This window comes from Micrasema longulum, unplaced genomic scaffold (assembly GCF_059751315.1).
Source record: "Micrasema longulum isolate JH-2025_06_02 unplaced genomic scaffold, ASM5975131v1 h1tg000259l, whole genome shotgun sequence".
NCBI lineage: Eukaryota > Metazoa > Arthropoda > Insecta > Trichoptera > Brachycentridae > Micrasema > Micrasema longulum.
In genome coordinates, this window is record NW_028277463.1 from 241,716 (window position 1) to 268,573 (window position 26,858).

Consider the following 26,858-nt stretch of genomic DNA (forward strand, 5'->3'; position numbering starts at 1 on the left):
TTTTTAAATTATAAATATCTTACAAAAATTTCGAGGAAGAGGTGGTCGCTTTTACACCCAAAATATTATCATAACTATTTTTTTTTTTTAAACAGGTGTTCTTTTCATTACATTGCCTTCTTTCATCTTATATTTAACAAATTCTATTAAGCTCCTATGCAAATAGAAAATTTAACTATTAACGTTCGCATGCCGTTTGCATTCGCGTGTGTAACTTCAGTGCATCGTAACATTTTATTGCACTTAGAAAAGTCTAATGGGAAATTTTACGATGCCATGTGCAAGTGGTGATATTCTACACTAAGGCAGTTTTGTCAAAGTGCATATTTGCATAAAACTCATATTTATGATGTATACGTCACCATAAACACTATTCATTTTTCACTCAGGAAAGATTGAGGAAACCGTAAGTATTTTTTTTTATTTTTATAAATCAATTAACATCTGAAACGTTTTCTTTTGAACTCTTAACCAAAATTCAACCCCTTTGGTTCTCATTTTTCCATGCATGTCATAAATTATTTTGCGATAAAATTAATGTACATACTTGGTATTCCCCACCTTGACCAATATATTCTCATTCATTAAATAAATGTAAGAAAAAATTACAATAAATATTTTAAAAAAAACAGTTATTCGCCTAGTTGGCAAATATTTATCCATAACGAACCAACCAATTGTATGTACTTTATAAAAAAAAGTTTTAAAAAAAAAACATTTAAATGCATTAAATCCATTTTAGAAGTAATGTTTTTTTATCTTTAATGAATAATGTAAACATATCCGTACATAAAATATTATTTTTAATTAAAAAATATGTATATTAAATTATTTTCATCCCGATGAACTAACAAGTGATACTCGTAGTCGCTCATCAGGTGCACAGACATAAAATATACCACAAAGACGTACAAGACAACAAATGTTGTTTCTGGAAAAAACCTGTCAAACCAACGTCAAATACAATTTTTTTTATTAATAGGTTGGAAATATTGTTGGTTTTAATACGAATGATTCACAAATCAAAAAATATCTTGAATCTCACTTTTTACCATAAATTTAAGTTAATTATATTTAGTTTTCTTCTCGTACATTGTATCTTACTTTTATTTTCCATTTTGATTTGGATCTTTCCGAGAGTATTTGGTTTACTGAATTTTATTAAATATAAAATGTCAAGTTCACGTCAAAACCGGCAGGCGGTTAAAGGACAACTGAATACGCGTTGGCCATAATTGACCGTTTGGCATGAGTTCAGTCAATACATATAGACGAACGAGAACCATCCAAAACTCATATTTACGTCCAGTTTTATCCGCGGTCTTTGGGCACACGCTATACAAATGTGATTAGTATTTTTGAAAAACACAAAAGGTACCGATACAGAAAATTTCATTTTAGTACTCTGTTTAAAAAAATAAAACTAAATCGGTATAGTTTTGAGGTGCAGAAAATGGGAAAACTAAACTCGATTTGGTATTTTTTAGTTAGGCTCAAAAGGTTAAAAATGTAGTTGTCTTTTTTGCAAAGTATGTATCAGGGAGGCATCTTCAAGACAGTGACAGGAAAACTAGATTCAAATACCTATTTATTAAAATTTCTGGTCACCACACATCCTCACAACTTATGTTATCCTAAACACAAAAATAACAATGCAGATATACATATCGAATATTAACTAAATAAAATAATTGATATCAAATATTCTATTGAGTTAATTTAATGTACTCAAAACTAGCAAAAGCAAAGCATTGCCGGGTTTAGCTCGTATACATATTTAAAAAAAAAATCATTTTAAACATTCTTGAGTAAAAGAATGTAAATATCCTTGTACACATATTTTTTAATCAAACATACAGGAAAGGTTAATTATATTATAATATAATTTGAAAAATATTACCTTTTACAGGAGATATTTTAGCACTGCCTTCAGCACATAAAATAACACCAATCTGAAACAAACGAAAAAAACATATTATTATTTTGAATTTTATAGAAAACTTTTTTTATTGGATACCTACTAAAAAGATGTAGGTACGTTCGTTGGGTTTCTGGCACAAGTTGGTAAATAGATTTGACTAGTTGTGATATATTGCTAAAAGCTAAAAGCTCCCAAATCACGAATTCAAATAAAATTGCAAGCTAAATAATATAAAACGTAGTTTTTTATATTTATAAAATATACAATTATTATATTTATTCTTTGAAAAATGATTATTTGATACCATTTATGAAAACTGTGAGAAGTCTACTCATTCGAAAATTTGAAGTTACCATCTTTTGCCAGAAACCCGACAATATTGATATTTTTTAACAGTTATTGAGATCATTTTTGAGAAAGGAAAATTGAATTCTATGTATTTACAAGATTAATGACTTATCATTAGCTAGATTAAGTGGTTAATTTAAACGCTGTATATGTATGATCATCCATATCTTTTTTTATTTTTCCATCATATTTTTCAGCTGAAATGTTTATTTATTTGACAAGTTGTAGTCAATATTACTTTACGGGCTGTTCAACCAATTACGAAATTCAGACTGTAAAGAAAAGATATAAATTTATTTATAGAAAGCTAATAGCTGCTGAACTGCCGATATGTACAGAAAATTAGATCCATATTATCCGCAGAAGCCGTATTCAGCAAGCAAATTGCCTTAATAATGCGTGAATTCCGACTTTCATTTGTGCGGCTTTTGGGTGTGTAAAACAGTGCGCGTGATCTCATTCTAGTATAATTATTGGGAACATACAAACAGATCTTTTTCAGTGTATTTGGATCATATACCTATAATTTCAGAAAGCTGTCAAAATTCGAGCAAAATAGAAATGTTCCCAAAAAACATTTCACGACAAGATTCAAGGGTGTTTTAATCCAGCATTCCTTCTAGAAATAATTATGGATGATATAATATTTATTTATATATGACACAGTCTGAGAAAAAACTACGCAATACAACAATTTTATATTAGAACTAATAAATAAATTAATGTCATTTTATAAATAATGTGCCGTCCTTAGCCACCCCGACAAATGTGGTTTAAAATATTTCAAATGAGGTTTTACGATCTAAATCAGTTTAAGGTTTTATCTTATGTAAATTTTCCGATAAGTCTCAATAAATCCCTGCGATGAACGGATATTTATGAAGGACTTAGCCATAAATGCCTTGATACAGTTGTATGAATCCTCTTCAAGGCTGATTTATTTCTATCCCTTCTACAGAAGCATTATTCCGTTAAGGCTTTCTCTATCTCCAGAGATTCACAAAACCCTAAAAATAACACATAAGTCAGCATATTTTTCATTTAACTCAGTTATCATTGCCATATAATATTGATTTAAAGCCTTGCAATAAAAAATGACCGTAATTTCCTTGAAATTTGACATACATAACATCATACAATGCGTTTACAGTGCCAATCCTCACAGGTGATGCATGTTATTTTTATCGATATATGTGCATACATGTAACGTTACGAATTCAGGATTTGAACCGTTTTCCATATGTGCTGTAACATTTCAACCTTGGAAGTAAATTCCAACCCTAGTCTACAAACATTTGAACAAACTAAAGATATTGTTAAAATAATTGTTACGTTTTTGTCAAAACGGGTGGTTAAAACCTAACTCTTTTCATGCAAGCAAGCTCCTTAATGATTTTTAAAATATTTGAGTTTGTTTAATGTACAGCAATGTTTTTAATTTGTCCAAATAATTGCAGGTATGCTGAATTTCCTCCCTAGAGAGTTAGGTAAATCTAAATTGGTTGCAACGGAGAGGGAAAACGTTTTGAGAAGGGCATATAAAAGTCTAGGCATTTACAGAACTTACAACCTGTCATTGGCTGGTTTAAGGGGCTACTTTACACACTTTGTAACATTCACCATTCTGTCTATATTAGAAGAATTTAAAAATTAAAATTAATTGGAAGAAAATTGTTTTCAGGCGTTGCCTAGTAGGCGAATTGGTTCAGCCGGATAAATCTCACCTACATGATAAAAGTTTCAGCTCTTTTACTTCACACAAGTCAACAGATGGAAGAGTTGAGTAAATGTGAATGTTCAAATATAGGCTGAATGGTGAATCTTACACAGTGTGTAGAGTGACCACTTAAACCAACCAATGACAGGTCATAGGCCTTGCAAATGTAGGCATTTCACAGACTTCCATATTCACAGACACAGACTTCCATATTCCCTTTTCAAAATATTTTCCCTCTCTGTTGCAACAAATTTTGTTTAATGTACATCAAATGTTCTCTTTGTTTGTTCTATTTATATTGAAGTGTCATAAGATATTTTTAATTGCGTTTTTTTTTATTTTAAATATTATTTTCTGGGTTTTTTTGAGTTCAGTATTCGTTCCATCTCAACACAGGAATTTGGTCTCATGAAGTTTGGGAATTATGTCTCCAAAATTGTAAATTACAGGATAGTGAATAAATAAATAAAATTAAAATTAATCCTTTTCGACGAAAACTCAGCAACGATTAAGCTATACTTATCGTTAACACGTGGACAATACACATTTAGGACAATATTGTTTTGTCCCAACGCCGCGAACTGCCACAAACGCGTATGACAGAACGCAGGGACAACACGAAAAGTCGGCCGCAGTTCACACGTGAGCGCTGCGGGAATGAATACACGACGGCATTTATTACGAGCGAGTTCACGGAAAATATTATCAATTTTATACCTAGATGTTTTGGAATTGTTTAAAGACGAACTACATTTTTTTTCTCTCTTGGAGATAGCCTGCCGATCTCCATGACATTGTCTCGAAACAATGCCAATATATACAATACAAATTGAAATATAATACAATTTAATACTTGCACGGAACAATGTTGTATTGTTCACGTGTAAGCATAAATAAGTATGTTTTTAGGCGCCAACATTTATTTCCTAAAATTTTTATTAAATCTAGTTAAAGATTGAACCCTTTACTTAAAATCCCTTATTGTAAATCTAGACTCGGGCAAAGACATGATTTTTTTGTAGCCAAGACTATTTAATGCATTTGTAAGAAAAATAATATGAAAGAGATTAATTATTTATATTTGTTTCGATTTAAATTTTTGTTGAAATTATGGATAGAAAAAGCAGATTAGAATGGCTTTTTTTTTAATGAATTAAATATACCTTTAACAAATATATTTTTTATCTTTAGCAACAGAAAATATGTGTTCTAATATTGACACCGATTTTTTAAACTTTTTTATATCTATCGTTTTCTTCCAGTAGCGTTTATTTCAATCTTTATATATATAATTCCTCGGTACGTGTGATTTCACTGAACTCCTTCTAAACGGCTTAACCGATTTAGGCGCGGTTTTTAGAGAAATGTAGATATTTGAGCTGTGAGTTTTCGTAGATATTAAAATCTGCAATGTAACGTGTAAAAAAGGAAAGACCATAATTTTTTTATTCATTCATCTACCAGGGTTGCATTCGAGGAAAATGCATTGACAAAAAAATTGAAGAAGTTTGTTTTTTTATGTTCACAAACAGCATTTGTTTTTGTGGATCTTGATCAGATTCTTTCCTTAAATTTCTTATAATTTCTATCCATTTATTTCTCTTCACTAGATTTTTGGTAATACTAAAATAATAATAAAATCAATACATCTTTTAAAATCGTATTCCCATATAAGTACACCCCTCTGTTGGGGAGAAGACCAGAGTTTGACGTTTGCAAAAAGAATGCCATATTTGAAAAAATATTTATCTATGTTTTAGAATCCAACCATAAACAAGTACCTACTTAAATTTTATATTTGAATATTAACAATTTTTAGTTTTGGAATTCAATCACAAATAAGTACCTAGGTACCTACTTATCAATTAAAAATCTTTTTCCAAGGCAAGCTAACGTTCGGGCAGGACAACGTCTGTCGGGTCAGCTAGTTTGAAATAAAATGTTTACCCTCCACACACAAGCCATGTCTTTGTGAGTTTTTTTTGTGTTAATGTTAGCTTATACCTGTTTCAAAAAAATAAAAAAACAAACGGCTTTTAACAGGTAAAATTGCTTCTGTTAACATTTTGTGATGTAAATGACTCGAGTTACACATTATTCACTCTCAAATACCACTTTATCCGAATCATCAACATTCATCAACAAGCCGCTTTCCATTATAAAAATATGCTAGTACGTACACGCAATCGATTATCGCTCCGTTATTTATAAAGACATAAAAATAACATATTGGTTGCTATTTTTGGCAGTGCGATGACAGCAAACGTTGCCACCAAAGAGGAATTTATGCTTGGGAATCAATATTGGATACGCCAATTCAATATTCACATAACACTGTACACTCGGGTATGTCCAACAATACTGTCGTGTCAATATTATACATCCAGTTGGGGAGGAAATGTATGGAACTGCTAGGTAAACTCTGCCAGTGGACAGTTCGCCTGTACACGAACGGATTGAAGTCCAAAGCATACAGAGAAAATAAATTGAATACATATTTTTGTACAATAAATTATAAAAAACAATAATTTATTTAATTCTATTCAGAAAACATACAGTCATACAAAACAAGTATTAAAAACAAAGATTTTCAAACATAAAAAAACCAATTAAGTTTTCATTAATAATGTAAAAGATATAAACATTAAATGTGACAAAAAAAAAACCCTAGCGAGAAAAGAATGATTTTACAATTAACCTTTGCGTTTTACATGGAGGTTATTATTGGTAACAAATAAAAAAATACCGAATGCACACTCCGAGCCATCCATGCATACATATATGAACGCATACGTATACATACGTATATATATATATATATATATATATATATATATATATATATATATATATATATATATGCATCTACATATAAAACATAGACAAACACATATATGACATGCGATACACATAAATAGTATAAACCACTTAAGATGTATTAAGATAGCAATTATCCCAAATAATCAACTCCATGAAGAAATTTTTTGTACAAATGCAACGTGCAGTTGAAAATGTCTACATTAATACTCAGTCCATTATATTTTTTACAGATACATCAAATAAATTTATTTGAGGTATAGTTGTTTTTACTATTTAGTATATCATAAGCCCTATAAATGCCTAGACTTCCATATTCCCTTCTCAAAAATGTTTTCCATCTCTGTTGAAATAAATTTAAATATGAACAACTCCCTAGGGAGAAAATTCAGCCAGACTGCAAGCATTTGGACATACTCAAACATAGTTAAATAAAAGTACATTGTATTATATATCATATTGAATTATCAGGAATGTGTAATCAGGTAATGAGTTTGGAAGAGAGAAAGAAAAACCAAGAAAAGAAAGCAAATAATAAAAAATAAAAATAAAACTATTGAATGAATGGAGGTTAGGATTCTAAGAATACAAAGTAATGTTTCAGACGTTTCGTGAAAGTGGCCAGGAAAGGTGCATTTTTATATTAAGAGGTAGCTCTAGCTAACTAGAAAATAAGTTTATCTGATCATGCTATCTATTTCATAGTCGTCCACGTCCTGCGTTACCATTCATTCTCGACATATGTATCTGTTTTACCATTGTTTTGCCATCTATTTGTGACCAAATCATATCAGTGCACTTTTTTAAATCATATCTAAAACATTTAAGTTTGTAAGTAAAAATTCTTGATGGAAGTTCATTGTTATTTATTGTAAAAATAAAAGATGAGTGATACTTTAATCTTTTGACTAATTTGTAAATTACTTGTCTTTTATTTCTATGACTATAATTCAAATCAATTTTTTTATTTTATTCAAATGATTATTTTCCATAAACCCTTGAAAAAAATAATTTATTTGTTTATATGTGTGAAAAAGATCCGCAACCCTGGACAAGTGTTTTTGACTCGATGGCTACACTTAATTAAAAATACTGAAAAAGGAAATTAAGTAGAGATATGCCTGCCTCGTGGTTGAAGCATTTGCCCAACATATTCAATTTCATTTTTGTCTCTCTAGGGAGTGAAATTATGATTTTCAACGTCCGTTGGAGAGATAAAAGATAAAAAGAAGGGAGTGAAATCCAGCCATTTCTACAAACATTTGGACATACTGAATATTCTGGATTCTTATAAATGAATAACATTGACGATGACAGTAATTGAACCCAAATAAAATAAATAATTTATAGGTAATTAAATAAAACTTTTGTTAACTTTTAACTGTAATTTAAAGTCAATTTTTTTATGACTCATTGTGCAAGAATTTCATAATTTGTATAAGCGTTGATAGTATAGGAATTGATCAAAAATTTACCCAAAGCTTAGCAAAGCTTCTTAATTAAAGATTATTTAAAACGTTTCTTTTTTTTTTATACGAAATTTGCAAATCTTTGCCGTTTAACTGAACATTCTTGGTCCACGCAAATATAGGGCAAACTGGTATTTTAAAGTTTTCACGAGAGTTTCTTAGAGTGTAAAGAGGTAGGGGGGTAGTTTGTGCTTTACACGAGGAACAAAGAATAACAGTGGTCTAAGTCTACTATGAATAATCAGATGTTTTATGTAAAACGTATATTTTTCTGACGAGAAATCTAGTTATGTTTGTAAAATAAAAACGGAATTTTGAGCCCCAATTACATAATTTAAATTAGAAGTAAACAAAATTATCGTCGATATTAAATGAGATTAAAGTATAATCGATTTTAGAAAACGTTTTAAATGAAAAGTTCCATGAACATTTTGCTTTCTTTATTTAAAAATCAAGTTTATTTTTTTTACAATTAGAGTGGTAAACTCCGTTACTTTTAATTCAAATATGCGCCTTGGACGAGTGTTTTTGACTCAATGGCTGGTTTCATGTAAAAATACTTCATGACAGGGGAGTGGAATTAAGCCGCCCCATAGAGTAGTAATTTGCGTATTCGTCAAACATGGTAAAGGTCTCAAATTCAATTTCTAGCAACGTCATCGTAAAATATTATTTTAAAGGGTGTTTTGTTCTGCAATATTTTATGTGTCAGGGACTGGCATTCCCAAACTGATGATTTTAGCTTTTTTAAACAAATGATCAAGATAAGCTATATAATAAAAGAATTTGAGATGAATATGTCACTCAGATACCAAAATAATATTAAAATCCTTAAATTCCACACAAGTCAAGGTCAAAATAGCTTTGTCTTCAAAGGTATCAAAAATTACAATAATCTCCTCAATAAACTGAAAACTATTAAAACTAATATATCAATAATTAAATTGCAGCTAAATCTAAATATTTTTTTTCAAAAAGCGTATAAATTGCATTCAACTTTAATTAGTATGAATGTAGTATAATTTCGTGTTTTTCTTTGTATATCCGATAAATTTAAATTTTTTCACATGTTCTCATATATTCAGAATTATATAAACTCTAATAAATAAACAACTATAACAGTGTAAGTCACTCTCCAAGCACAACAGTTAGTCTCTTTTTTTGGAGAGTAACAGTTATAACATTTACTAGATATATAAAATTAGATTTGTATAGAATAAAAAAAAACATACACCATTTATGAAATATATTAATAAAAAAAAAGCTAAATTTGGCCCAGCATCAAGCATAGAAGAAACAGTTCAATACTATGAGTTCCCCCTAATGTTTTAAATAATCCAACTTTACCTGTTTATCTAAGAAAACTTTTTCAACCTCTATCACAGTACGGGCTATTTCTTTGCTATAGTAACGAGAGAACGCTTTCAATACACATTCATTGCTTTAATTTTTCGCTTCCTTTTTCACCGTTGTAGCTACTCGATTGTGGAATAATCTGTTCATAATGTTAGAGACGTCCCTTATATTCACATTTAAATCACGATTGAAATTTCACTTTGTAAATATTTGAGTTTGTACCCTCTCTTCTCTTCATAGTATAGTGTAGATATTTAGTTAGTTTCTAAAAAAAAAACAATATATATTTGTTTGGTTAGTAATTAAAATATTCCAATGTACCTAAAACATGTCCATATACTACTTAATTTTTCATATCGCATGGTTTACGTAGGTAGGAAGAAATTTCCTTAAGGCAATATGCCCACCCTTATACGTTTATAAACTGTACATGTATATAAAGTGTTTAAATTGATAAAATAAAAGTAAAACCACCGATACTTTCTCCCAAGTAATCGTCAATGTCAGAGGTACCTGTCATGATACGAGGAAGAAAAAAAAAACAATGCAGTTGGCCCTTAGACCGATGACCATGCATTCTTCAAAATAATGAATATCCCAAAACTTGTGGAGTCAGATCATTGTTAGTCTATGTGCGTATTATAGTTTACTTTTAATATTAGTTTGTATTTAGATTTTAATTGTTTATTTTAGCAGTTGTGTTTGCTACCGTAATTCTGCAAGCGATGCAATTTTTTATCACTTTAGAAATTTAGTGAATATGAATTTAAAGCTGTTGGCTTCTTTTAGAGAGCTGGCGTTGGGGGGATTAATTACAATGTTAAAAGTTATGTGTTTATATGTTTCTAGCGAAATAACATATCTAAAAAAAAACTAAACCCTAGATGAGTGTTTTCAATTTTTAGAATCGGGTTGGATCCGTTAAAGAATAAAATCACGGGAGGCAATTACCCACGGAGTCTCTCGGAAATCAAATACTAGTATCAGCACCAACAATCGTATTAAGGAAAATGTAAACATTTCCTGTATGTATGCAATTAATTATCAAAACATTAAATTGACTATTAACAAACTGTTGATACGAGCGGATGTAAAAATCGATGAGAAACACGGAATTAGTATTTAGTCTTTAAACCTCATTATGAAGTCAAATGAACACTGAACAATATATATGTAAGTGATAACATCTTCAGTAACAACATGTAACTATAATATGCAGTTAATACAGTCCGTTTTGTCATTTAGTCCAGTTCAGTTCACAGTGACTCAAGTCAAATTATGCAGTTACTCTCTCCAGAACACTATTTATTTAACATGTAATAAATACACTTCAACTCTCAATATAGTCCTATTGTATTAATCTCACCCTGGGTAGGAGCTCCTAAAGCTTTCCTGAAGCATTTATTTCTACAGAAATGCTATTTTTTTGCGCTAGTTACGTGTCTTTTTCATTACTTGTTGATTGATTTGAATATATTTCCACATTGTCATTTTTCTTAAATCTGTTAGTGTCATAATTAATCTAAGGGCCATTGGTGAGTTTCGAAAAAGTTCTTAGAGCCATCAAAAATTCTAGGACTGTTTACGCAGTCGTTTGCACCAGTTTTCAAGTGATTTGTGTTATTTGTCTCCGGAGAATAACATTAATGGTCTCTCAGAACTTTAAATCTGCTAAATTTGGCGTTGAGTTCTACAGAACTTTGCATTTTTAATACGCGCCTCATCAGCACTTCAGTTATTATTCTACAAAGAACACACTATGTCTACGTAGAATAATAACTTAGGTGGCAATATTTAAGATCCGTTATACTTTTATGATTTTTTGAGCCATTAGCTTTTAGTTTTGAGCAAACATCAAATAAATTGTCTTATTATTTTTTAAGTTCCAACACGCATGCGAAATATAAAAGAACTAGCGATATGTGAATATAAATAAATTAACACACATGTATACTCAAATAATAATAGTCTAATTAGAAATAAGGAAACTAAGTAAGAGTATGAGGAGAGTTTATGAAGTCCTTTAGAATGTTTTTTTTAATGTCTTTGATGGTGGATGGGAGATGATTCCACAGTCAAGCCGAATAGGCACAGTATGAGCTAAAAAATAATGAGATATTCCTAAGTATTATAGACCGAAATAAACAGGATACTTTGAGAATATGGACAGTGTGGTAAGCCATGATCTGATAAACGTTATTTTTTACGAAGGGATAGTGGAGCGTTAGGACTTTTGGAGTACAGTGAACAGAAGTTTACATTATATTTTGAGTATATCAACAAAATTTCTAAAAAAGGTAAAAATTTTAAATAAAATAAGAAAAAATCTCGCTTTTGGTACTAGATTAATTTTTGAGGCAATCGTTTTGCCGAATTTAAATTATTGTTGTAGTATTCTCTCTCTGAGCAATAAAAATCAATATAATGTCATGCAGAAATCTCACAATAGGGGAATGAGGACAATATTGAGATGTGGAAGATATGCAAAAATTCAACAAATGCTGACGGTACTGAACATGGTTTCGGTAAAGCAAAGAGTAATTTTAAATACTTCAGTTTTAATATTTAAATTTAAAAATATTTTTTTGCCGGAATACATGTTTAGTTGTGTACAGCGTAATAACGAAATTCATCGCCATCCTACAAGGGGAGGTGACGGTTTCATACTCCAGACAATAATAACGTCATATCTATTGAGATATAACTTTAAGATCTAAGACTAATATATTGTTTTCAATGTTTAAAATACATATTTTAGAACCAAAATTTATTTACAAGTAATTCAAATAGATTAAGTCAAAGAAGGAATCGCGTGTTTGAAATACCACATTGTAAAACGAGGCTCGCACAGAGACATGCGTATTTTATAGGCCCAAAAATATTTTCTTCTCTTTTTACTTATAATATTTCATTGATTCCTAACTGTCAAAATTTTCCTTCTTTTAAATTACATGCACTATCCTGGATTTAAACTAAAGACATGAGCTCTTTTTTTCTATGATTTATTTTGTTGCACTTTAATAATAAGGAATATTTTTGTGTTTTCTTTTCAATATTTTTATTTCCTTTTTTAATTACTATAAAAAAAAAAACATATTATCTTTAACAGAATATTTTATTTTTTCTTTCTTATGTTACACAAAAATATTATAACTGTTCATTATTTATTATAAGAGCAAAAATTCATTAACATTTTCTTGTAAACCCACGAACAGGCCATGCCTTTGTGGGATTTTTTATGTACTATTTTTACTATCTATATGTAGTTTATTGCTATGTAACTATGCTTTGTTTTTTGAACACTCTGTTTTATCACTCATGTTAATTGTAAAAAAACAAAAAAATTCAAATGAAAAAAAAATAAAAAAATCTTTTTACTAAACCGTTCAGATGCAATTACAACGTATAAATATAAGAATTTTTGACAGTTGTTACTTAATTGTGAACAAACATAAATAATTCCCAGGACCCTTTTCATATCTAAAGTGGATTTTTTCAACAAATACAAAAGTTCTGTTTATTTGTTCATCCCTCCCCTCAGGTAAGATTTGATCGCGGGTAAGGCCAGGGGACTACCCTCGTGTCGATGGCTAGGTGTTTGTTCGCAATTATATTTATTCCAATACTCGGGCGGTATAAGCCGGTAGCGGCAACTCAGGGTCGGGTATTAAAGGCATGATTCTGTGAGGAATTATTAAGGGAAACTTATTGAGGCGAAATTCACAGGTACAACGAGATATTTACGGTTGTAGGGAAATTTTATTTATTTCATAACCTACATGCAAAAATTAAAAAATAACCGATTAATCAAAACGCTTATGATCCAAGGAGGCAGATTTACAAATCAAAGATTAACTAAGATATTATTACAACACCATTATTTGTTTGTCCGTATTCTGTAGTAAATAGGAAACTATATATATATTGGGTGGTGTAGATCATCCCCTTTTTGTACCTTCTAGTGAGTACAGCTCTGAATTAGTAAACCGAACGCAGAGTAGTTCGGTTCTCTTATACATGAAGGTAAGGTGATCAGTCTTACTCTTTGGGTGCCAGTTCAATAACAAAAACCTTTTAAAATCAATATTTTACGTCCTCAAGAATTTTACCCGAGAGCAGCCATCAAGTCAAAAGCACATAACATTTTAGTTTGCGAGCCTAATTATAGTGTCAGTAGACGCATTGAATGTTTGTTTATGCAGGATTTCTTTACAGAAAAATAAACTTTTATTTTACACACAAAACTGTATCCTTTAATCCGATTGGAAACTGGGTCCAGTGTCTCGAACTCGTGTATCAGAGGCTCGTGAATCGAACCCCACTCTACCACGACTTGATTCCTATGTTCTAATAGTGAGTTATATACTACTCGTTGAAAACAGCTCCCAAAGTTGAAATATTCAAGTAAATCATAAGAACACAAATATTTATTTTCAAAAGAATAAATAAATATTACTATGACAAAGTGGTGCCAAATACCAACATTTGGAGGCCGTCGGCGTGAAAAAGAAAATGATTCTTGCGTTCTTCTTTTATAATGTTTTTATAGCAAATCACGTTGTTAGTCTTCCGTATTGTGCGATGTTCAGGCATGGCATTATACAAAAGCATTAAAATGTTAGCGTTTTATAAAATTTATTTCCTTCAACATCCAATATTTTGAATTTAGTTTTAATGTGTGTTGTACGTGTTTAACTAAAATCACGTACATGACGTGCGAAATTTCAAAGTGAAACAATTATTCCGATAAAATCTATACGCAAGTTCGTAATTCGTAACTCAAGATTGTTAATTCTTTAAAAGCTTTTTAAGCTCGATTTTTAAAGTTCTCATCTATGTATAAATGTTTTGAAGCAATTAAAATTTAATTGCAAGTTTAATTGCACTTTTGTTTTTCTAATGGTAAAACGGATTCCTTAATCTCCTTCATACATTTTATCATTAAAGTAACGGATGTTAAGAAATTTTTATATTCGTGTTAAAGAACACATTAGGTGTCTTAAAATAATACATTTTAATTTGCAAATCATCTAATGATGACTATAATAAAGATGCAAGAGAAATTTTTCTTGATTTATAATACCAAAATAACATTACAAATAACAAAATATTTTAAGCGTTACATTAGGCTATAATATCAAACCACGAACTTTCAAATAACAGTTAGACATTATTGAGGTATAATACTCTCCAATAGCAAAAGTTTTTTTTTTATTTACAATAAACATAATAATAAAACAGAGTATTAAAAAAATAAAGCATAATTACATATCAATGAAATACATATTAATAGAAAAATAGTAAACAAAAAATCCCACAAAGGCATGGCCTGTTCGTGGGTATACAAGAAAATGGTAATGAATTTTTGCTTCTATAATAAATAATGGACATTTATCATATTTTTGTATAACATAAGAAAGAAAAAATAAAATATTCTGTAAAAGCTAATATGGTATTTTTTTTATAGTAATTAAAAAAGAAATCAAAAATAGGAAATAGGAGGGAAATAAAAAACACAAAAATATTTCTTATTATTAAAGGGCAACAAAATAAATCATAGAAAAAAAGAGTTCATATCTTTAGTTTGAATCCAGGATAGTGCATGTTTTTTAAAAGAAGGAAAATTGTGAAAGTTTGGAATCAATGAAATATTATTAGTAAAAAAAGAATTAAAAATCTTTGGGCCTATAAAATATACATGTGTCTGTGCGAGCCTCGTGCTTCTTAAACATAGTTTCACAGATGTCAAAGATGTCGATCTCCAAAATGATAATGTTCAGCTGCTTGATTGCTCTTCTAATCAGCATAACCAGAGGCAGGTCAGTTTTGGAGGCCGGAAGATAAAACGGTCTTTGCTGACGCTGTCGGAGATAATCATCAGAAACATAAAAAAATATTATCTTTAAAATGGCTGAGTTTTCGATAAAACATCTTATCAATCTGAAAAATGTGTCAATGTGAACCCATCCCTTCTAAATTGCAAACTGTTGGTTCCACACATGTCCAAGAGAAATGCAGTGGGATAGAGCTGCAGATAACTACCATGTTCTCTTATGTAGAGATTCCTTAGAATGTTTTTCTGAATCCTCTCCAACATGTGGAAATGTCTCGCATTGTGCGAACTCCATATAACCGAGGCAATCTCAAGCTTGATCCGATGGTCCGAACCATTGAGTTGTACAGAATATGAATAATTAATGAAGGGTTAAAAGTAAATAGTAGGCAAATAATTCACATTAGGGAGGCTTTGAAAAATAATGTACCTTTAATCAGTAATCAAACAATATTTTGATGTAACCCATTATACGATGTTCATTGTAATGGTCACTTTTTCCTCCCTTTCTTTCCATTCTTATTTTTTTTAACTATTTCTGAACATTAAAAATAAATGTATTTACAGGGGTAGGCGCTCGAAGTGTTACCAACTTCACGCTCTTGTAGAAACCAAACAGCTAATGACAGTACGCTTATGTTTTGACACGTGTCAGTCTGTTGAATTGTTAATAACTCCATATAAGCATATCGTTTTGTGTCTCAGTTAAAAAGAGTTACCAAAATAGAATTCAAACTCTACAGTGTTATTGCTCTGTGTTTGGCTGGGAAATTGCACAGCCATTATTGATGAGTTACGACATTAACATGTGAACAAAATGTTTATATATTGGACCATTTCACGTTACAATAATACTGGTAGCATAAAAAAACGCCATGGAGGTGGACATCCAAAAACAGCAACATTACAAAAATGGTTTGTAAGGTGAAGGCCAGAATTCAACGTAATCCACGACAAAGCGCAGTTCAATTGGCAAAAAATCTCAATGTGTCTGTTCGTACCATAAGATGCATATTAAAAAATTAACTACAGTTGAACCCCCACAAAATACAAACAATGCAATATTTAACGCCTGCACAAAAGGCAGTTCGCTAAGAAAGAGCGAAGATATTAAAACACTTTAATCTTTTCTGATGAAAAAATGTTTACTTTCCAGCAATATGTAAACAAACAAAAAGATCGTGTATGTTTACAGTGTAAATTAAAAGACAATTTAGACCAGCGAATTGCTCGGCAAAAGCAAGCGCCTGCACCAGTGGTGGTTTGGGCCGCGGTAACTGCCACAGGACGCTCACCACTCGTTTTCATTGAACAGAGCGTAAAGAAAAATTATCAAATCTACCGTAAGAAGATTTTAAATGATGCGTTGTTACTTTAAGCACGTAAAAAAATCAGTGGTTATCATTGGACGTTTCAACAAGACCAGGCACCATCCCATAAAGCCCGTGAACCCCAAAGTTTTTTCCAAAAAAAGTTCCCAGCTTCATTTCATCGCAACAGTGGCCTCCATATTCTCCGGACTTAAACCCGGTGGATTTTTCCATATATTCCATTCTAGGGGCTAAAGTATCAGATAAAAAATATGAGACGGTCGACGGCTTAAAGATTGCTCTTCGCCGAAAGTGAGACAAAATACTCTCAGCCTACATTCGTGCAGCGTGGGAAGCTTTCTTGGACAGACTCGATGCTTTTATTCGCGTTAAAGGTGGCTACATCGAACAATAATAAATATATATTTTTTATTTTAAGTGTTTTTACGATATCCTGAAGTTTTTAAGTTTAAAAAATCTAAATTGACAAAATTACAGAATTTTTAATTGGTGACGTTTCGAGTGCCGACCCCTGTATAATAATAGTATGTGTTCTATCGCACGTTTGTTTTACAGTTTTGTGCCATTATTAAAGTGAGGGTGTATTCTGGAATTAGCATGTTAGAAAAATTAGTGTCCCGACGAAAAAACGGTGCATCTCGAAGCCGGTAGACATAGAAAAGCCATTAAGCATTCATATATAAATATTAACTCACATTGGTTATGGATATTTTTTTCGAATTTTGGAAGTTTTCTTCTACTGACAAAATCATAAACAACACATATTTGCTAAATAAACAAAAATATTTCAATTCAAGTCATCAATAATTAGGCAATTAGGCAGTAGGAAGTTCCACCTTTAAATTTGTTACAACAGAGAGGGAAATTATTTTTGAGAAGGGAATATAGGAGTCTAGGCATTTACAAGGCTTATGACCTATCATTGGCTGGTTTAAGTGGCCACTTTACACACTGTGTAACATTCACCATTATGCCCATGTTTGAACATCCACACTTCCTCAACTCTTCCATTTGTTGACTTTTAGGAAGCAAAAGAGCTGAAACCTTTATCATTCCACACTTATTTTCTGATAATACATTTCTCGTCATTTACTACAAATAACAAAATGTACTTAAAAAAAAAAATTAACATGTGCAAACCATATCACGCAATTAAAAAACAGCTGTTATTTTTAATTAATAAGGCTTTTTTTATTTTATTTTATTATATTCTGTTAATACATACAATAACTTACTGTTCTTAAAAAATTATAAAAATTTTATTGTTTGTTGAAAAATATTTAAGAGTACATGAAAATAACATTTTTATATGTATACACTTATATGTATTTATTTGATATGTTATGTGTTTTCTTTACTAACTTTGTATACTTTGTGGAAATCTGTTATTAGTTCTGAGTTTATACACTATATCTGTTTGTTTACTATAAATATGTATGTAAAACCGTTGATTTCCCAAATAAAATAGAATAAATTAAAATAAAATATATTAATATCTTTTGATGTATATTAATGTTTTTTAAGTACAATATTTTGACCAGTATGTTTTTTGGTTGGCTGGAAGATATTGCTTTCAGCGATAGATCCACCAAAGTACTTATTCTTTGTACTTGAAATTTTAAATAAATAAATAAAAATGGGAATCATACTGTGGTAGAACGGAGTTGGAATCTTCGACTTCAACAAATCTGCGAAGCTACCACAAGAAGGTTGATATTAATAGAACCTGGTTCAATACGAGTCCAGCCTCAACAGCAGTAAGATCAGTAAGTTTGTCAAAATGTAAACTGTTAATTAATTTAAAATGAATTAATTAATACCGTTTGGGAGCCTAGCAAAACAAAGCCCTCAAACAAAACTGTCAATATTCTATGAAATACCTTCAAATTGTATGAAGCAGGTACTAAACACGCGAGTAATGCCATTACACGACATTTTATGGATGCTATAAACTTCGTTTTGTAACACTTGGATCGTGATAATATACGAACCTTCGGAATGTTCATCGGAGGCAAAAAACCGTGAGAAAAATACAAATAAAACGGAGTGTGTTTCTCATTTCTATTGTTTATACTCGGCAATTAAAAGAGAAGTTACTTTTACCATCTGGCTCTCTTGTTTTGCCCGCAAAAACGAAAAATACAGATCGTCGTTACACGCTCAATATCTCCTAAGTGACATTTACATAAAATAATAAATACAATTAGCAGTTCATAATGGAGTTCTGGTACCAACCCTAATGTATGGAAGCGAAGCACGGAGTTGGAAAAAAAGGGACGAAAGTAGACTGAATGCTGTTGAAATGCGATCCCTCAGGCGAATGTGCGGAAAAACAATGTATGATAGGTGCCCTAATGTCGAAATTAGAGCAGAATGCAAGGCTGAGTTAAGCATTATCGACAAAATTAAGAAAGGTCTTTTGCGATGGTTCGGTCATGTGGAGCGAATGAATGATGAAAGAACGGCTAAAAAGATTTATGATGCGAATTCGTCTGGTTGTAGAAGTCGAGGAAGGCCGAGAAAGACATGGGATGATCAAGTACAACAAATTCTTGAAAGTGGTCATGTGAAAAGTCGGAATAATCGACGTGCGTGCATGAGAAGATGTATGAATGTGAAGGAAGCAAAGGAAGTGTGCCAGTACAGAGTGGTGTGGCGTTCTATCCTCTCTGCCTACCCCTCCGGGGAAATGGCGTGATGGTTAGTTAGTTAGTTAGTTATAAATACAATGACGGATAATCAATGGCCTTTCAAATCGATGGCAATTGCCATCCCATAAGTTTTATATTTTATTATATTCCCCCAATCAAAATCGTTTTCTGCCATATTTTTCCATTTTTTTTTTCATCTTTTCTCCGTCTCCTTCTTCCTTCTTTATTTCGTTTCTCACCATGTGAAATGTAACAGTATTATCAGCATTCAAGTATGTTAGTAAATATTCATGGTAGAAGTAAATTGTTATAAATAAAAGACGAATTAAACTTTTAACTAGTCACTGGTTATTCCAAATACACAAATTTGGAATAACCAGTGACCAGTTTCATCGCTTTCGCATATTCAAAACTGTAAACTTCTATCACAACTTCGTTGCGCAAGTTTGTTCGTTCTTCACATATCCATCTCACTCTAATGCAATCAAAATCGTATTTCGCTCTTGTTTCCTCTCATACGGTAAGAATTAATTTACGAAACGAATTTAGTACAGAATAAGGCCACTTGATTTAAATACCACTAGTTTTTTGTGTATCGACAATAATAAAAAAAAATACAATAAGTATTTCTACTGTTATAAGTTTTGATTAATTTTATATGCATTATCTGCTTATTGACAAATATCGTAAAAATCGATAACTAGAAACCTTGAGCAACTTAGGCCAATTGCCTAGCTTGCAACGGGGTTTGTACTCTTGTCAAGTGGGCAATGTGTATAAAAAAATGTATGTAAAATAATAAAATGTATAAACAAATAAAATCCAAGTAAATGTTTTGTCTCGTTTTTGCGTTAACAGTCACATAAGAAGTACCCGTTTCCCCCTTGTTACCATCTTGCCGACCTTCCCCTAGTGATTACGTCGCTTGACTCGCGCACGAAAGGTTCCGGGATCGATTGCCGGTTAAAACTCAAATGTAAATGTGATTTTTCTCAAGCCCGGGTGTTCTGTGTTGTAATTCACCACTGTAATTATACCTCCTGGCAGCGTCGTAGCTAGGGACTGGCCAGGCGGGTGGCTGCCGAGGGCGCACTATGCAGACCCACAGCCATCTTTTCTTTCTCTCTTCCAAGAAAAAAAGTCAAAGGGACACAAAATTCCAATCTGCCCTAACCACGATGTTCTGCTGGCTTGTTGTAGCGCGAAAAATAAATATAAAAATGATAATGAAAAATAAACTTTTGTTACATTTATATCAATCTTATATTTTTGCTGAAAATTTTATATGAAGTTAATGTTGCCACATCGAAGATATATTGTGTACATTTTTATCATATTCCAAATATTTTATTATGCAATTTAATGATAACAAAAAATTATCAACATTGTTTACCGAAAAATAATTTTCTAAAATTTGCACTTATGAGTTATTGAAAGTTAAACGAAGTTAATATACCAGTGTAGCTGAACATCTACTTTAGTAAAACCTTTTACAGCGAGGTCAGATCTGGAAATACACGGAAACGTATTTACATTAAATCGGCAATTAGATTTACGTCAAACTTTCCAACGAATAACGCTAACGATTTAAATGTTTCCCTTAGTTAAATATTATTCGGGGTGAAAATGTTAATTTTTGGCATATTTTTAATGTTTGTTTTGAAACACCCCTTAAAGTTGTCAAAAACAATTAACCACCTAATTGTTTATCTGGAACTACGATGAGGATTTATTTTATTAAATTATTTTGAAGGACGATTAAACGAAAATAGTAAACATTGATTGAAAGGAATCTGATCCGTATGTTAAATATACTATGCGAATTAGGTATTTTTTTTATTTGAAAATATTTTTTGTAACTAACGGATCAAATTAATTAACATAAAAATGTTTCTTTTTAAATTCATATTCTACTGTCAATTTTTTTAATTATTTATTGAAATAAATTATTGACCAAAAAGTATAAAATTACAAACAGTTTGTGTATACATAATTAATAATAACGTTTCTACCTCTCTAAGAGAGTGAAAACTCGTGTTTAGACAGGAAGTTCTTGTAACATTTAATTTCATTTGATTATGACATTTTTAATATCTTTTGCAAAAGTTGTCTTTTATTTAGTTTTGTCTCGTAGTTTATTGTAAAGTTTCAGTCTCTGGTTATTAGTCTGGACTGTCCTTTTTTCGTTGAAGAACGTTGAATGTGGTATTGTTCTGATAACTTCGTATTGTGTCCATGTTTACTACTTTTTTTTCAAAGTTTTGATTTTTTATCTACCACTACATCAGTTGGTTATTTTAAAGATTGTAGTTAAAAAGCTTAAGTTGTATTTAATTGTTTAGTTTGTTTAAAAAGTTTTTTAGTCGCTGTTAGATTGGGGAGGTCATATTTTATCTTGCTGTATTTGTAGTCGATTTATGTCATTTTGATTTCCTGTTCCCCATAGTTGTTGCATATATGACATATAAACATTTTTAAATAGACTTTATACATTGGATTTTTTTCCGCTTTTGGAACAAAGTTTTTGACTATACAAAAAAAATATACTGGCAAACAGTAAAGTATTAAAATATTTTTGTTTGAAAAAAGAAGCAATGCTTACAATTAACAAACTTTTATTTCAATAAGTTACACGTGAACATAAAAAATCAGTCACCGTGGCGCAGTTGGTTAAACGGCCATCTGTGAAACTGGCGTCGCGGGTTTGATTCCCGCCAGTTGCGAGTAAAAATCTTTTAAAGATTAGTAAAAAGATTTTTTTCTCAATTAGTCTGGGTGTTGTGGTGTATTCTTCATAACCTCTTTCCATGTCCTCTCTACCCCACCTGATGACAAGCCTCTAAATAGAGGCTTAGCGGGTTATTAAAAAAAAAACTAATTTGGGCGAAAAAACAAAAAATGCATAAGCCAATTGGTTGGTTGGAAGAAATTGCCATTTGGCAATAAGCCCGCCAATGTACAAATAACATTATGTACAAAAAGTTTAAAAAAAAAATAAATTTATCCGGGTGAGATTCATCTAATAAATATAATAATAAAGGTTTCAGCTCATCACAAACATCAACAGAAAAGAATTGAAGGAATATAGATGTTCAAATATGGACAGAATGGTGAATGTTACATAGTGTGTAAAGTGGCCACTTAAACCAGCCATTGACAGGTCATTAGCCCTGTAGATGCCTAGACATCTATATTACCATCTCTTAAATGTTCTTCATCTCTGTTGTAATATGTTTATATTCTATTCATTAAAAAAATAAGCTATTTAAATCTGCTATTAAAAATTAGCTATTTTAAAAATAAGCGATTTAAATGGCCACTTTGCACACTGTGTAACATTCACCATTCTGCCTATATTTGAACATCTAAATTCCTTCGATTGCTCCATTTGTTGACGTTTGGAAAGTTAAAGATCTGAAATTTTTATTGTAGCGGATGAGATTCAAATGATTTAATAATATCACCTACATACTGGCAATGCCTGAAAATATTTTTCAATTTTTACCAGCTGGATTTATCAACAATATTTTGAGTTTCTCCAAACTTTTGTTGCATTTGTGTCAAAATTACTCATATTTAATAAGTATTTGAAAATGCCGAAAACATTCTGTTTTTACTAAATTTAAGTTCATCCCTTATTACCGCCGCGTAAGTTCTTAACTATTTTTTTGACTTCAGTATTTTAAATCTGAAACACACATATTACCTTTGCCAAAAAACATTCCTATTACGCCGTAAGTGTGTTTCTTACAAACTTATATAAAAACAGTTGAAGTTTGGACATTACAATAGCCGTATTTTTTCTTTCTGTACAGTGTACATATGTTCACGTGAGCTCGTAAAACAACATAAGAGTTATATTTTTTCTTACGCTACAAATGGCAGACGTGCTCCAACATATTTTTTACTTAAGACATCTGTTTCAGTTTTGAGGGTAGCGTGAATATTTGAAAGCACGCTCTTCCTTTATGTTTGTCAGTAGAGACTGGAATAACAATCGTTACTTTAATGAAAATAAATATAAGTTAAGACACCTTTACGGCGCATTTAAATAAGCGAAACAGCCTTTTTCCCTGAATTTTTCTCACAGACGACAAAACGTCTTTCATTTAAATATCGTAGAAGTACAAATGAAAAGAATCATAGACTCAGTTTGTATAAAAGTCTCAATACATTACATTGAATTAAAATGGAAGACAGAATCATAATTTCGTGTCAGGTGTTTTTGTAGAATAAAAAAATTGAGGTGTTCTTAATTTAACAAAATTACGAGTAGGTAAATGGCAAAAACGGGATTATCAACAAATGATTAATATTACCGGAAAGAAAAAAGAATAATTAAAACCTTATTTGCTGTACACTCAGTTTATATTTTATTGAAAATGAAAAATTGAAGGTTTACGTCGGCCTCGTGGTGTAATGGTCAGCGCGTTTGCTTAGCAAGCAAGAGGTCTCGGGTTCGATTCTTGATATTCTTGATATAAAATATATACTTAAAAGGGTGTTTTTACACTAGAATATTTCATGGTCCCTGGACTGGTACCTGAAACGTAAGACTGATCATCTTACAAAACTGATCAAAATACGCTGCGATCGGTGTACCAATACAGTGCCCTATGCACCATCAAATGCAGAAAGGGAATAATGATGATCATGATGACTTTTAAGGCCACCTTTTTGACACCAGATTTGTGTTTGTTTATTTAACTTTTATTTTTATAAATATATTTCATAAATGGTACATGTTTTTTTAATTCTATACAAATCTACTTTTATAAATCTAGTAAATGTTGTAACTGTAACTCTCCAAAAAAAAACTAACTCTTGTGCCTGGAGAGTGACTTACACTGTAATAGTTATTCATTTTTTAGAATTTATTTAATTTTGTATATACAAGTACATGAGAAAAAAAAACTTACAAGATATTAAAAGAAAAACAGAAAATAATAATTCATTTGTACTAATTAAAATTAAATGCAGTTTTTACACTTGTTAAAAAAATATAATATAATTATCATAAAATATAATTCAGGAATATTTCTGTAAACATAACTCATAAACGACAATTTTAAACTTGTTCCATTATTATCGTTTAGGTGGAATCAATAATTATAAATCTTTCATATTTACTGCTATTAATATAATGGACGCGTCCTATGAAGAAAATTTTTTTTAAAAGTTGTCACACAAAAACGTACCCATATTCGACGAGATTGGGTAAAGGTTATTAGATTACATAGAAAAAAGTTTTTATTTCAATGTTTAAAAAAAAAAGATTAGGTTTTGGTAGTTTCTACTCCATTTTTTTTTAATTTCCTTATATTTTTGAGCACTTTATTTATTTTCGCTCGGTTTTGGGAATGCAAAAATAGTATTACTCAAATTTATTATGGTTTTTTAAACGTATTTCTATATTGCACCCCTGTCAGTACAAAAGCTTCCCTATTGCGCCGCTAGGCGTAGTTTGACATTTAAAATAAATAATGTTAATATTTGAATTTGAGTTATTTTAAGGTTTGTAAATCACTAATAAACAAACTTTTCAGAATAAAAACATTTTTATTAGTGTTTCACGTTAATTATATTCGCGGCCTCTGTGGTGTAGTGGTCAAGACGCTTGACTTACGCACGGAAGGTTCCGGGTTCGATTCCCGGTGAGAACACAATAATTAAAATGTGATTTTTCTCAAGCCTGGGTGTTCTGTGATGTAATTCACAAATGTAATTGGGCCTCCTGGCCTGTTGTGGTGCAAAAATATAATAAAATACATTTTTAAAAAGTTACACTTTTATTTATTCAGGATTAATTTATCTAAACTGGTTTTACAAACTTTCATGACACAAGCAGGCATTTTGGTTTTAACTCTTAATGTCAAGTTCATGTCACACCCGGCTGGCGGTCAAAGAACGACTGAATACGTGTAAGGCATCACTGAGCGTTTGGGCATCAGTTAAGTGGCATAATTTTTGAGGACTCACGGCGCGTCTATGTGTATAAATAGGTTGATGCCTAATAACAGCGTATCTTGATCATTTTTGTTAGATGAAGGTAAGATGATCAGTCTTACACTTCAGGTACCAGTCCAGGGGCAATGAAATATTATAGTGTAAAAAAGTCCTTTAAAATTAATATTTAATGTCAACCATGTCAGAAATCAAACCCGAGACCCCTTGAATGAAAGGTAAACGCGCTGACCATTACACCACGAGGTTTATTAATTCACTTACTGTATTTAGGATAAAAACTTATTTATTTCGGTGAGTACAATACCCACTTTGAAATTTCTATATTGGTAAACCTATATAATACTATAATAGTCATAAAGGCGTGTTCAGGTTTTACATTTAATGCTCGTATACACAATATTAAAACGAAACCCTTATAAAATTACCCCTGTTTGGGGGGAGAGATTTGTTCAAGTAAGTTTTTCATTAGAAATTATAAGCAAATTCTATATCAATCTCATTGAAAACGTTGATATGGTTCACCTTACAGGTAAACAACCCACTTCAAATTAATTATTTAACCTCAAAAACAACATACTCTTTACGAAATTTTCCTATTGTGTTTGGTTACCTCTGACGAATTTTGATCAAATATGTTGAATTTGTATTTAAATATTCAATATTATGTGCATAAGCGGATGAAGAATACAGTGCTGTATCGTTGCCTAACTGCAGCATAGTTTGTCTAACTGACAGCAAAAAGTTTCACATATTTAAATTTCATTAAAACTTTAAAAGAGTTAGTTTCATTATTTCAATTTAAACTCTTTTATTCCCATAATTATAAAAAAATATAATTTGCAACCCCCTGCTTGCACTTGTATATAGCATAGAAATTTGTTTAATATTCCACCAGTCTAACGATGTTGGTCACGACGAAACCCGGTCACTGGTAAACATTTTAAATAAAAAAGGAATAAAACTATTTATTATAATTAAAATGCCGCTCCACCAAGAAATGTCAGTAGAAAAACTCAATCTATATCTAGATTAAGATCAGTTTTGTTACCTGAAATGTAAGGCGATTAGTTCTATGCTTCAACCGGTCCAGGAGCAGTAAAACGTTGCATTGAAAGCTCTTTCCATTTATTTTGGAAATGTCTTGTGGCCTTTTAAACCCGCGCTTTGTAAAAACAAATTTAAAATTATGTATTAAATCGGCATTCACTTAGTAACACTTTTTTATGAATCATTATAAAAACAAAAACTTCATTATTGTACACGTTTGTATCACTGTCGACTGGAGGAGCGCTCTCCCAAAACTACAGTTATTTTAATATAATTAACGTGAAACACTATTAAAAAAGTTTTTAATTTTCAAAAAAATACAAAATTTTCCCTTTAATGAATGGCAAATAAACGTTTTTACTTTTTAATATTCTTTGAATTTCTTAAAATAAAAGGTTCGC

The 26,858-nt window shown here is 30.9% G+C and overlaps 1 protein-coding gene across 2 annotated transcripts in view; it reads right to left on the reverse strand.

The window, feature by feature from the left end:
* LOC148283165 (uncharacterized) overlaps positions 1-26,858 on the reverse strand; it is a 334,091-nt gene that overhangs the window by 168,989 nt on the left and 138,244 nt on the right. For both annotated transcript variants that reach the window (XM_088223929.1, XM_088223930.1), the window contains exon 3: positions 1,901-1,952. The gene's annotated coding sequence lies outside the window, so the exon portion shown is untranslated. The remainder of the gene's footprint in view (positions 1-1,900; positions 1,953-26,858) is intronic.